This window comes from Marmota flaviventris, chromosome 8 (genome assembly GCF_047511675.1).
Source record: "Marmota flaviventris isolate mMarFla1 chromosome 8, mMarFla1.hap1, whole genome shotgun sequence".
Classification (NCBI taxonomy): domain Eukaryota; kingdom Metazoa; phylum Chordata; class Mammalia; order Rodentia; family Sciuridae; genus Marmota; species Marmota flaviventris.
Genome location: NC_092505.1, coordinates 10,684,021 through 10,696,261, shown reverse-complemented (window position 1 = coordinate 10,696,261; position 12,241 = coordinate 10,684,021).

The window sequence follows — 12,241 nt, the reverse complement described above, 5'->3', positions numbered from 1 at the left end:
CCACAGATGAAAAGAACAGAAGTGAGGATAACAGTGTCAAATTTGGAAGCAGGACAGTAAATGTGTTTTTGGTAATTAATACGACAGAATTGAAAAAGCCGAATCATAGGCTGCCTGGGGGGAAAGCCAGAAGTACTACAGCTCCCCAGGAGTTGTGTCAGGAGGGACCCATGGAAGTAGGACACAAGGTGGATCTCCATGTGGAGTGACTGATTAAATGTCCTTTTTAAGTAGTTAGATCCCCAGTCTTCCTCTTCAATGCTGAGAAGCTAGGCCAAATGTCTACATTCTGAATGCTGAGATCTTCCTGGTCATTTTCAAAATCTGTTTCTGGAATGATGGCAATGGGGAGTCCACGTGAGGACTGTGAGACTCTTCACTGCAGCTCTTCCAGTATGGCAACAGGAGAGACTCAAAGACACTCACCTCCACGCTTCCCCAGAGGAATGGCCACAGGAGGTCAGGGTACCTAAGCCCACTGTTGACAAGACCCCTGGGTGTGTACAGAGCTTTCCACCAGCTTTTACTGTCCCTTTCCTCAATATGAGGGGACAGGGAAGGACCATTTGACATTTGAAAAGGTGGAACCAGAGAAGGGGGAGAAAGTAAGTTGGAGGCAACATAAGTTATAGAAGTTGGGGGAAAAGAAGATGCTTAAAAATTATCATTAATGTTTTCAGAGAGTTAGGAGAAGATATTGTGTCCATGAAATGATAAGAAGATACTAATTTTATCTTATTTTTAAAAATTTTGTATTATTTTTATTTAAAATAATTATCTATATTTTTATGGGCAAAATATGATGTTTCAATACATGTATACATTGTGGGATGATCAAATCAGAGTGAAATATCCATCACCTCAAGTACTTACCATTTCTTGGTGGTGAGAATATTTAAACTCCTCCTCTCTTTAAGTCATTTTTCAGTATGTAATACATTATTATTAACCGTATTGTTTAGATTGCTAGAACTACTTCCTCCAATCTAACTGAAACGTTGTGCCCTTTGGCCAACATCTCTGTCCACTCACCCCTTCTCCCTCTCTACGCCCTCAGCCTATGGTAACCACTATTCTATTCTCTGCTCTGGGAGCTCAACTTTTTTAGATTCTAGATATAAATGAGATCATGAGGGTATTTGTCTCTCTGTGCCTGGAATATTTCACTTAACACAAGTCCTCCAGGTTCATTCATGTGACAGAAGTCCCTACTTTTAAAGGCTGAGTAGTATTCCAGTGTGTCCACATATCTATCCATTCATCTGTCAATGACATTTCAGTTGCTTTCACATCTTTACTATTGTGAAGAATGCTGAAAGGGACAAGGGAGTGCAGGTGTCTTTCTGACATACTGCTTTTAGTTCCTCTGGAAAGATCCCCAGAGAAGGACTGCTGGATCATATGGAAGTTCTATGTTTAGTTTTTGGAAGAACCTCCATACCGTTTTCCAAAATGGCTATACTAATTCATATTCCCACCAGAAGTGTATGAATTCCTTTTCTTCATATCTTCACCAAGATATGTATATTTCATCTTTCTTATACTAGCAAATCTAATAGGTGTGAGGTAATATCTCATTGTAGTTTTACTTCACATTTCTCTGATAATTAGAGAAGTTAAACATTTTTTTTCATATATCTTTTGGCCAAGATCTATTTGAGACTTTGGCAACTTTTTATATACTTGTAATTGAATAGTTTGAGTTCTTTGTATAATTTGGATGTTAGCCTCTTATTTAATACAGAATTTGTAATTATCTTCTCCCTGTTTATGGGCTGTCAATCGATGGGCTGTCTCTCAACCGTATTGCTTCTTTTGCTGCGCAGAAGTTTTTTATTTAATGCAATCCCATTTGTTCATTTTTGCCTTCATTGCCAGTATAAGATATTAATTTTTTAAAAAATCAGAGATCAAACAAAAATGCTTTGAAACAGGAAAAAATGAAAAGTTAAGAAAATCTCGCACAATGTGGAAGAAAAACACTAAGAAAAAATAGGTGAGAACAAGTAAAGAACTCATAGGGACACAGCACAGTGCCTAGACTCTAAATATGGAAGGCTGATCCAGAGACAGAGGGAGGCAATCTCCAAAGAAACAATTCATGAACATTTCCCAGGTTTCAGAGATCTGAGGTTCCCAACGGTACCCACGCAATGGATTCAAATAGATTCATTGAGACAGATCATTGTGAAATTGTATCCATCTGGGGATAAAGAGAAGATGGGAAATGTTTCCAGAGAAGAAAAAGGAAAATGTGCCCTGTAAAAGGAACAGGGAATCAGAATGCCCTGGACCTCTCCAGAGCCACATGATGAAAGACAATGGAGAATGTTTCAAAATTGGAACAAAAAGTGTTTCCTAGGGTACAGTTCTATACCCATCAAGACCATTACTCAAATGTGAAGCGAGGGTGTGATAAAATAAGGCAACAGTTAACTTCAGAAAACGCCTCGATGGGGAACGGAAGAATAACATGGCCCAGCTACTGCCAGCAATGACAGAACTATAATATATCAACACTGAATAGTAGTCTTCAAAATTTCAGTGAAACTGTAGAAGGAGAGTGTGTGTGGGGGGGTATGCACATATGTGTGCATGCTTGTGAGTGTACATATTTGGTGTTATATGAAAGAGGCAAATTCTCTTCTTCCATAGAGGAAGTCAATAGTTAATGACCAAGACTAAAAAAATTAAGAAATAATAGCAAAATCATGTTATTGCAGATACATGGATGTAAATTTGAGAAGACTCAATGCCTCAGGATGAGGAAATGGCAGTTTAGGGATTGCTATTTATTATCAGCTTTCAAAACCATCTGATCAAAACTCTGTGGATTTGTAACTTTGATTTAAAATGAAAGGGAGAGATACATAGTTAAAATTTACCAAGTGGTGTAGGAGACTGAGCACTGATTGCAAACCTCGCCCAGGGCCCAGGAGGCTGAAACTCCACAAAGGGCCAGTCCCAAGGTCAGGCCATCCTAAATGCTAGATCTGCCTCTGCCCCTGGTCTCTCAGAGGCCAGGGCAATCTGCCTCATGAAATTAGAAGCTGCTTCATTAACTTCAAAACTATTCTGATTGTCCCATGATGCACAGCTTCATGTTACCACCCGCCACTAGTATTTACTCAACAAAACTTGAGTGCTTGCTTCTCAGGGACTCTATCTGTCTCCTTCTCATGCCCCATGTCCCACCACCAACCTGATACATGGGAAGTCTGAGTCAAGGCATCTGTAGATTTCAGTACAAGTTCTACAAGGATGCGGAGGAGAGATTCATGCGACCTCACACTGAGCCACATCTTTGCTTCTCACAGAAATTGGATTGTGAAGTCAAATGCATAATATTTTTTCCCTTTGTTCTCACATGACCCTATTGTCCTTCTTGAGAGCAGAGGAAAAACTATTGTAGATTTAGCCCTGAATACAGAAGAAAAAAGAAAAAAAGACAAAACCCTGAACTCACCTATACACATACATGAACACACTCAATTCCACTGATTATTTGATGAAATTGAAATCATTTCATTTTTTCCAAGCACGACCATCATCTATTTAAATAAAGACTCCTTGTTTTTTAAAGGTATATACTACATATTTACATATGAAACTGTCTGATGTTTGGGATTTGCTTCAAAATCACCTGGTACTTGAATAGAAGTAGGAGGCAGGAAAGTGAGGCCAGGGTCCAGGGACTGAGGCTATTCATGGCCCAATGTAAAGGACTTGGCCAAGGTCACAACTTGGCTGATCAGTGACTAAGCTGGGCCTAGACCTCGGATCCAAATATTCCAAGCGTAGTGGACTGTGAGACACCCGAAGGAGAGGAGAAGTACCTGTTACAGGAGCACCAAAGGAGAAAGGGGCCAAGGCTGAAGGAGGCACAGGACTTGTAAAGGACAAGGGCACTGACAATCAGATTTATCTACTTTACATGTTTGGGGCCAGAAAATATTGTTGGTGGTTAGTTATCTCTAGGTGTCGGGATAACGGTGGGTTTTATTCTGTTGATACTTTTTTGTTTGATATCTTCCTGATTTTTTTGACCAAAAATGCAGACTGTGTTTTTGACAAAGAACAGCCATCAAATGCCTACTACGAGTCAGACTGTCTTGGGGCTGGAATACAATGGACTCAGACAAATATGGTCCTTCCTTTGGAGCAGTCAGTGATTGAGGTGGCCTTGGGGGACACACTGAATTTTTCTAGAGACCCTGTGTCTGGGCCAACTCGCTGGCGCTGGGAAGGAAGGATACCCACCTGCGTTCTGGGAGGCTTCTGGTGTGACCCTGGATGAGCTGCCCTAGTGCTGCCCTGTTGGGGTTTAAATGCCAGCTCTGCCACACCCCACCTGTGTAACCTCAGGCACATGCCACTTAACCTTTCTGGGCCTTGGTTTCCTCATTCAGAAAATAGAGACAACGATGATGGTAAAACTAAGCTCCTAAGGGATTTGGGGGACATACTCGGCTAAAAAAATTTCTCATTGATTGTCCAAAATTTCAAATTCAGCTAAGCTACTGTATTTAGCTGGCAACCCCTGCTTCTCCAGAGGCCTCAGTTCTGAGGGTGAACCCCCAAGAGGACCCAGATCAGGTCAGGAGTGTCCGAAGCTCAGTGACACCATTGAGTTGGCCTCACCATGTGTGCCTGGGTTGGCCTCTGTCTTGGGATCATTCCAAGTGGTTTCCAGGTGGCTCCAGCACACCAGACTTGTCATCCTGGTGCTCTTGGGCTCATGGGCGGGCAGCCTACAGTGTAGGGACCCTGTAAGCAACAGGATTAATCTCTCCGGAACTTTAGAAAAATAAAGCAGAAAGAAATATTTGCGTATTTTTAGTCAGTGTCCCTTTCCTAGAGGATGTTGGTCTAAAATTCTATTTTAGAAACTGTCATGGAAAAACCAATTTCAGAGGGGGTAGAGAGAGAAGAGGGGAGGGGAGGGGAGGGGAGGGGGGATAGTAGAGGATAGGAAAGGCAGCAGAATACAACAGACACTAGTATGGCAATATGTAAATCAATGGATGTGTAACTGATGTGATTCTGCAATCTGTATATGGGGTAAAAATGGGAGTTCATAACCCACTTGAATCAAAGTGTGAAGTATGATATATCAAGAACTATGTAATGTTTTGAACAACCAACAATAAAAAATTTAAAAAAAAAAGAAAAAAAAAAAAACAATTTCACCCAGAAATGGTTATAAATGGTTCACTGTGTCAGGAATTTAACTGCAGAAGGAAACTTGGGAGGGTTGAGTGCAGACTCAAGGCCCAATACTCCCAGGCAGAGGAGGCATCCATTGCCTGGTTCTGTCTGTCATGGGGCTGAAGACCAATCCTTGGCTTCATGCCTGAGTCTGCTCATTTGGATCTTTTATATCTTAAGAGGCAAAGATGGCCTCTGCATTGTTGAAGGCCAAAATGAGTTCAGAGCAAAAATGAGGCCCAGGAATCACGACCAAGAAAGTCTTGTGGCCCATTCTGCTGGGATTTAGAAAACTTTTGAGTATGCAAATTCTGTAGCTCCATTGGCCAACATCTTAATATTTTTATATCTTTGTGAGGATCCTATTAATGGCAGAATATAGATGAAGAACAGTACGGGACACTCTGTAAATGTGGTAATTTTGTTATTTACATTAGGACACTGAAAGTACAGGGCGAGGCAGGACGGAGGTTAGGCAAGAAGTGAATGGTCTAATACAGTGAACTTTGTGTTTTGGTGAGCTTTTCAATTACTTGAGATATGCAAGTTAGAGATGCCCCAGGATCTTACCCAAGACCTGTTGAATCAAAAACAGCAGGAAAGGTCCCAAAGTGTGTCCCAGCTATTCCCCCATAGCAATCTGGGAATGTTATCAATGTTTATAATTCCAGACTGAATTACGGGTCTTTGTGCTTGGTGTCCTGAGATATTACGTTGCTTTTCTTCTCTCTCAGTCTCTCTGTGTCTCTCCTTTCAAAAGTGAATATGTTCTCAGACCCAGTGCTGGATTTCTAACTAGATGGAGCCAGAAAGGTCAAGTCTGGGCAGTTTAGGTATGGGCAGAATTATGGAATCATAAAGCACCAGAGCTGCAATGAGGAGTGGATCAAACCACATGGAAAACCAGAGACCCAGAGATGGAAAGTTCTTTGCCCAAGTCTCTAACTCATACCCAGGTTCTGCCCTGTCTACCCTCATTGCTTGGAAGCTGTCACCTGTTAAAGGAGACTATAGGTCCCAAAGTGTGGCTGTCCCAAAGAGGATGCTGTGCCATCATCCTAAGGTCATGGGCCACCCTGGACAGCTCCAGTGTTTCTGGTCGGAGCTCTTCACATTTGCCTACTTTGGGAGCTCCAAAACCCCACTTCCTTTCACTTTAACATCCTAAGGAGTAACATGGAAGTCAAGGGACTCACCCTCTGCCCCAACCTGTACCGTGGTGTGTGCCAGGGGCACTGAGCTCCCTCGCACAGGGACATGGCCTTGCAGTGGCCTCTCACATAGCAGGCTGAACCTAAGAAGAGGGACCCAGCCCGCATGGGGTACCCTGCAGTCTCTAAGGGGCCTTTGGTCCCCTGTTCAGACTGTACCTTGTGTGGGTTTGCTGGCCTCATTTCTGGGACCCAGCCTTGTGGGGAGGGGAGGCCAAGTGTGAAAATCCACCAGAGCCCTTTGTCAACCCAAGTGAGGATTTTGAGGCGGCATTAAAATGCCTTTCCCCTTCTTCTGAAAAAGGATTAGGTGCTACGAAGTGCTTGAGCCTTCAGCTCCTTTGAAAAGAAACCCCGTTTTAAGTGCTAAGCTCAGATTCCACAGGCCTCCTCAGGAAAGTGGCCTCTACGGCTGCAGCTGCTGCCGAAAGCCCCAAATCCCAGCGCCACCTCCTCCTGGCAGCTCCATTCGCACAGGCTGGGGTGGGGGCGGGGCGGGGGGCAGACCAGATGTTTTTAGGGGATTATCTCCCAGAAGAAAAGCCAGTGTTCCTGTGTGCCACCCACTTCTGAAAGGCAATTTTTTCCCCCACAGTGCCACCAAAATCGGTGGGAACAGGTCCAGGAGTCCCCATCCTCTGATAGTGTTCAGCATCCTAGACTTTAGGGGCTTTATTTTATCCATTCCTCACCATGACAATATCACCTCCATCATGGGAGGAATGAAATCTTCCCCCAAATCCATAGGTTGAAACCTTTATCCTCAGTACCTCAGAATGGAAGCGTACTTGGAGATGCAGTCTTTAAAGAGGTAATTAGGGTAAAATGAAGTCATATGGGTAAACCCTAATCCAGTGTGACTAGTGTTCTTATAAGGAGAGGAGATTGGGTCAGACCTGTATAGGGGGAAGGCCACAGAGGACACGGGGAGAAGGAGAGAGAACTCAGGAGAAAACCACCCTGCTGGTGCTTTAGTTTTAGATTTTCAACCTCCAGAACTGTGGGGAAATAAGATCTGTTGTTTCCGCCACCTGGTCTATAAGGTAAGGAGCAAACCAAGACCCAGCTAGCTTAGGTGACCTTCCCAATGGCACATAGCTCTCAAGCAGCCTCTCATGGGCCCAGGTTAGATTTGTCTGATTTCAAAGCCCTTATGTTTAACCCCTTCCTTAACTTCGCAGGAAGGTAGCCAGGGAAACAGAATCCTAACACAATTTAGGTAAGAGCTAACACTCCATTTTAAGATGTTGTTAATAATGTGGAGGGGTATGGACCCATCCCGACTGTTGCAATGTCTGTCCATCCAGGCTAGGGACTTCCACTGCTCCGTGTTGGTCTACAGGCCTCGAAATGGATTTCTCAAAGAAATTCACTCATAAGTACTTCCTAAACCTCTGTGCAAATTTCAGTCATGGGAGTCGCTTAGAAAAACAAGAGCTACCTTTCTGGGCCTAGCTAGGAGCAACTTGGGATAGGCTTCTGACATCTGTATTTTTGACAGATTCTTTGGGTGATTCTAATACACAGTGGCTGGTAGCACGTGGAAGGACATTGAGACCTCAAGGCAACTCCACCTGGCCTTTAATTAGAGCTTCCTGCCAGCTTTGGGGGCACCCCTTTCATAGATCCACCAACGCCAGTACCATGACCCATGCTTCCCACCTTCCAAGCAGCAAGCAAGTCTTTGAGGAAGGGTCTCCAGCTGCAGTCTAATGCAGTTTTCATGTGAAGAACCTCAGTGGAGGGAGAGGTTTCTCTGGCTATGAGCCTCATAAACACCATCGTTAGCTTGTAGGCCACAGCCCCCAGCTTCTGTAGTCCAGATCTCGAGTTTGGTCCATTATATACCTAGAATTCAGAACACTGACTTGTTGTTGGGGCATTGACAAAATAAACCTGTGGTAAGAGGATTCTGGTCTTTCAAGGTCCTTTTAGATGGGAAAGGGACCCGTCAGTTTCCAGTTACAGCCATGACAGATGTTATGGTTTGGATGTGTAATGTCCCTCAAAAGCTCATATGTCAAAGTCTTAATGCAGTAGTGTTCCCAGGTGGGGCTTTCGGAGATGACTGGATTCTAAGGGTTCTAACCTCAGTAATGGATTAGTCCATGGATGAATTCATAGCTTAATGGGCTATTGGGAGGTGATGGAAACCTTAGGAGGCAGAGTCTAGTTGGAGAAAGTAGATCACTGGGGATGAGCCCTTGAAGGGGTATATTTTGTCCCTGACCCCTTCCTTTCTCTCTCTTTTTCCACCTCGTGGCTGTCATGAGGTAAGAAGCTCCACTCCACCACACTCTTTTGCCATCTCATGCTGCCTTACCACAGGCTCAAAAACAACAGAATGAGGTCATCATGGAAGAAGACCTCTGAAACCATGAGCAAAAAATACATCTTTCCTTCTTTAAGATGTTTTCCTCCCGTATTTTGTCATGGCAATAGGAAGATAAATAACAGTGAGTGAATACCAGGAAGTGAGAAATTACTAGGGCCATCTTGGAGGCTGGCTACAATTAGACGGAGACAAGGTAGGTGAAAGTGTTGGCCATTCGGCAAGATAAACATTAAAGGGCTAATGGTGGGGAAGGCTGCATATGACAACCAGAGGCTGTGCTGTGTGGAGAATGGTCCTTGCCCAGCTGCAATGTACTTCTCCATTTGAATAACCATCTGTGGCTGAGTTCTATGTGCCTCCCTTCAGAAGTCTGAGAATCTAGGAGACCAGCTGTCACTTTAGGTCTTTGACAGAACCAACCAAACATTGCAGAGGACACACAAAGTATCTACCTTGCATCTGGGTCCCAAAAAAAAAATCCCTAAAAAAGAGCCTAGCCCCAAGCAGACCAAATTTCCCAGGCATGAGGGCACAAGGAAATATCTTTTGTGCATTTTCTGGTAACATCAATGCCAGCTTTCTCACCAGCTAACCCTGTTTCACCTCACTCCAGGGGAACCTGGAGCAAGGAGCTTTTCTGTTCATTTCTACTTGTTTGCTTCCTGAATGTCTCACATGTATCCCAATTTACAGAAATTGCCCTGAAACAATACCAAGTACTGCATAAACCCAATCAGCCTCTAGTAGATTGAAGAGTGAACTCTAATACTTCCTGTGGGGATTAAATTATGCTCCCCCAATAAAGAAGTGTTGAATTCTTAATTCCCAGGACCTCAGAAAAATATGACCTTATTTGGAAATATTCATTGTGAATGTAATTAGTTAAGATGAGGTTGTACTGATGTAGGATGTGCCCCCCCTATTCCAGTGTGACTGGTGGCCACATGAAGATGGAGCAGAGATTGAGTGTTGAGGTCACAAGCCAAGGAATGCCTGAGGTCATCAAGATCTGAGAAGCAAGAAAGGATCCTTCTACAGAGACTCCAAGGAGATCATGCCTTGATTCCAGACCCCTTGCTTCCAGAGCTATGAGACAATACATTTGTGTTGCTTTAAATCTACTAACTTACAGTACTTTATTATGGCAGCTCTGGAAAACTAACACATTATCATCATGATTAAAGGACATCTTTCCGTTCCAAGGACGTTCAATGAAGTGACGAAGACTTTCCTGACTATTAATATCCATTTTTCTATTTTCTGCTGCTCCTGTGATTATTACCAATTACTACCATTATTACACTGAAATAGTGTTTATCATTCTGGGAAATAAAATTATTTTAACTCCTAATCTGGATGTTCACACCAATAATGCATAATAACTGCTTAAGAGAAACATTGCAAAGTCTACGTAGATAAAAACAATAACATGATATCTTGAAGAAGTGGAGCACGTGTGGAAGCTAAGGCTCTCAAGGGAATTGTGTTTATTCACTAGGGAACCAAGCTCGGGGGCAGCAGATGAAGGGTCACAAATACAGCTTTAAATCATGGAAACAGACTCTTTCACTAGTCAGTCTCTCCCCTCATGTGACTCTGATCACATCATTTACTCCCTTTAAAATTAAAATATGGCTGGGCATGGTGGTGCAACCCCTGTGATCCCACAGGCTTAGGAGGCTGAGTCAGGAGAATCTCGAGTTCAAAGCCAGCCTTAGCAACTGCGAGGCACTGGGCAATTCAGTGAGAACCTGTCTCTAAATAAAATATGAAATAGGGCTGGGGATGTGGTTCAGTAGTCGAGTATCCCTGAGTTCAATCCCCACTACCAAAAAAAAAAAAATTGAAATATGGAGGGCAAAAGAACAAGGATTATAATACCTAGCTATTTTGAGAACTTAGAAAACATGTGAAAGAATATTCTAGAATATAGTAAAGATTCTGCAAATCTTTCTTATTATAAGTTATGATTTCATTCACAATCCAAAGTGTATTGGTAAATATATGCATATGTGTTTGACTTATGTCTTCAGGTTTCTATTCCAACCATAGATTGGAATAATGTTCTCTGCTAATTGGACCAGTGGTATCATAATTTTGGATTAACTGAAAATAAATAGATGACATATGTCATCTAAAAATCAAAGAGAATGGTATGAATGGTTGTTTTTTTCATGAAGCCAATGGTGCTTTACTTTATCATTATTATTTTTTAATATAAGGAGTGTTACATTAACAGATGGGGTGATCTCACCCCACCCCACCCCCATCCCAGGGTACACTAGGGTATGCTTGTCAATATCTGGAAACATTGTTGGTTGTCAAAAGTTGAGAGAGTGTGCTCCGAGCTGTAATGCAGCACAGCCGCACAGCAAAGATGGTCAGCCCCAAATGTCAACAGTGCCGTGTCAGAGACACTGCTCTAGAGACTCTGGCTCCTGGATGTGCCCAGAGGAGTAGGATCAGATCCTCTTCCCTTTTTTCAGAACCTGTTGACAGTGAGGTTGTACAGACTATCCTTGAACTCCAAACAGACTCCAAAGACCGCAGTGAAATTTGAGGTCAGAGAGAGTGCTAGGAACTGAGAAGAAAAAAAACCCCAAAACTAAAATTTGGGCCCAGAATTGCTGTTACCTCTGTTGTCCCTGGAAATCTGGAAGACACAAAACTCAACAAAAGAGTTACTTTAAAGAATTGCTCCAGCTTTCTAAATTAAGAAACTGCAAGTTCTCTCCCGTGCTTTCCAACTGTGGAAAGGGAGCTACTGCTGTCATGCCTTGAGGACACCAGAGGGCGCTCAAGAGAGGAAGAGGCGACCCTGTGGCCACCTAGGTATTCCTGTGTGTGTCTCTGGACCACAGGGAAGAAGATACTCAGCCAATTACCCTTGCATCTCAGCCCCCTCATTAACCACCACTGGTTCCTCCCATTCTTCTGCTCGCAGTGGCTCAGCAAAGCTCCCCAACACTGTAGCTAAATAAAGCTTTGCCACAGGGAGACTGGCTGGCTGAATCTTGGATGCTTTCATTTCTCAGCCTGTTGGGGCTGGAGAGGGAGATGCGGAAGGAGTGAGGCTGCTGTGGTCTCTCCAGGCAAGGCCTAGGATGGTTGCCTTGGGCAGTGAGGTTAATGATGTGGTTATGGAAAGATGGTTGGACTATGAGGCAGTTTCCAGAAGGCTCAGTTTTATTGTAATGGCCTAATTAGATGTCAGTCTGAGGCTCATCTTCAGATGTAGGTGATGGAAGCACATTTTAATTTCCTAGGGCGGTGGCAACAAGGCACCACAAACTGGCTGGCTTAAACAACAGAAAATCATTGTCTCTCCGTTCTGGAGGCTGGAAATCTGAGACAGATATTGGCAGGGTTGGTTCCATGTGAGGGCTGTGAGGGAGAATCTGCTCCAAGCCTCCTTCCTGTCTTCTGGTGGTTGCTGGCAAAATGGTGCTTCTTGGCTTGCAGATGCATCACCCCCAATCTCTGCCTG